Below are 2394 nucleotides of genomic sequence, written 5' to 3' on the forward strand. Positions count from 1 at the left end.
AAGTTGCCCTTGACTTTGCAAACACAAACTCTGCTTTTGCTGGCCTCATATCCTTTCAGCTGTGCACCCTGAAAGTATCACGCATATAGAAAACAGTGTTTCTGTTGAACTTAATTTTAAGGCTAAATTAATGCAGGAAGAACTTAGTAGTAGCGAGAGTTTCTGGTTTTGAGTGGGCTGTCCAGAATTTGAGATTGTGCTTGCTCTGTTGATGGAGTCATTGATGAAGCAATTGTCTCTGCTGCTAATTCGGGGTTCTGGAAGCAAACCTTAAGCAATCATGAAACTTTGTTCTGTGGAGCAGTGTTGTGTGGATGGCACTTTGGAGAGCCACGGGTAGGAGCCAGCTTGCCTGATGGCCATGGCTGTGCCATTGCAGTTGGGTTGTGCACAGGCAGCTGAGCAGTGCCTGGGTTGTTGTGCTTCTTTGCTTGGAGGAAAACTCATCAGTGTCTCAGGGCATCCATCCCATCCCTTCCTGTGAACTTGCACTCAGCTGCACTTTACTGCTACTATTTTGAGTACCCTTTACTCCCCAAAGGAGCAAACAGGGTAAGTACAAAGATAGAGATGCTAAACTGGAAGGTTTCTAAACATGGCACTGGCAGCATGGAGGGACAGGGGAAGGTACAGACAGATGGATTTGTGTCTCAGCCACCCATTGTTTAAGCTTGCTGTGCCCAAAGTGAGAATCTGCTCTTATGACAGAGTGTACTGAGCTCACCCAAAGCCCTTCAGGCACAGCCTGTGACAAAGGATTCAGCCCTTCCATCCTGTGCCTTTCTGGCACCATGCCAGGCATGTCAGGGTGTTGCCTGCCATCATCATGACTTTGCAGAGTTCCTCACATCCACCGGTTTTGAGACTTAAGTTTGAGGCTTTTACCTGACATCTCATATACCTGAAAACATGGTCAGCCCACTGCAACCAGCAATTCCTCCAACCGATTTTAGATTCCCTGAAATGCTGAGTTGCTCTTGGAGTGAGGCTCTGGTGCGTGGAGGGAAGTGAACTAACTGTGTTGCTGTTTAACTAATTAGCAGCTCTGTCTTGGCCAAAGCACATATGATGCACCAGCCATTTTTCAGCTGTTCAAAGCTTGCCTGACTCTGCTGAGGCAGCCAGAGGGAGCAAAGAGAACCAGCAAAGTGCCAAGGAAGGGGCAGGACCAAGGGCCTGTTCAGTCAAATCCTATGTAAAGCTGAGTAACGGGGAATTTACAGGGAATCACTGCAGGTCACCAGGGGCTGAAAATAGCTAACAAAATTCATTGCTCTTTTTACTGCTCAGCTATTGTTGCTTTTGAAATCTGGTTTTGAGCAGTTCCCATTCAGAAAAAACAAGTCCCTCCCTGAGGTATTTCAAGTAGTCCCCCCATGGCCCATTTTCCTTCCCCCAGAACTTCCTGAAATCACTGGTCTTTTGATAGATTTAATCTCTTTAAGAATTCTTAATGACCAGCTTCTGCCAGCTTCTCCCTTATATGCTGCATCCAGTTTTTAAGAGGACAGTGTGAGGGTGGAGTAACTTAGTGTCATGGTAGGCATGAAGGAAAGCCAGGCTGAAATGCTCCAAACGATTTCAGTCTGGATTACCAGCGAACAGACTGTCACACACACAAATGGGCCATGAGCTGGGACAGATCAGTTCCCAGCAGGCAAAAGCTCTACTGTGTGTGCACTGTAAGGGTTGCCATGATCTGCAGTATTTGAGTGTTGTTTAACGTGCACAAAAGTGCAACTTGAACTCTTATGGCAACCTTCAAGAGAAGGAGGTGGTGGGCTTTGTGCTTTACTCTTTTTAGAAAAATGATGTGCTTATTTTAGGATTGACAGCATTTGGAACCTTTGGAATCCTTTAGGTTGGAAAAGACCCCTAAGATCATTGATGCCTTCTTGGTAGCAGGAGACCTGAGAGCTTTCCTGGAAGTTCAGATGGATGAGAAGGGGGATTTCCCTTAAGCTTATTTGTGATTCAGGAGCGATGGACTTTTATACATGCACTTCTCTGAATGTTAGTCTCAGTTGTGGTCACTCAGACTAGAAGGAAGAGCTCTGGAGGCCCCAGTTCTGCAACAAAAAGCAGTGATGTTATCTACAGGCACTGGCTCAGAACAGACATGTGGGAGAAGCTGGGATAATGAAAAGAGATGATAAATTATGTTAAACCCACAGGATTACACAGTTTAAGAATAGACAGATTAAAATGAGTTTCACTCAACAGCAAAAAAAATAGATTCTTTATAGTAATAAGTTATTATGACTGATCCCTTGCTAATTGCTGACTAGTCATGCAATTTGCAAAGGCTGTCTTGTTGCTTGTCCCAAGGTAACTATTCATAGAAGCTTTTGGGTTAAAACATAGAAAGATAAATAAAAAAGACATTCAAAGTAA

This window comes from Chamaea fasciata, unplaced genomic scaffold, assembly GCF_029207755.1.
Source record: "Chamaea fasciata isolate MVZ Bird 193981 ecotype frontalis unplaced genomic scaffold, bChaFas1.0.hap1 SCAF_3, whole genome shotgun sequence".
NCBI classification, from domain to species: domain Eukaryota; kingdom Metazoa; phylum Chordata; class Aves; order Passeriformes; family Sylviidae; genus Chamaea; species Chamaea fasciata.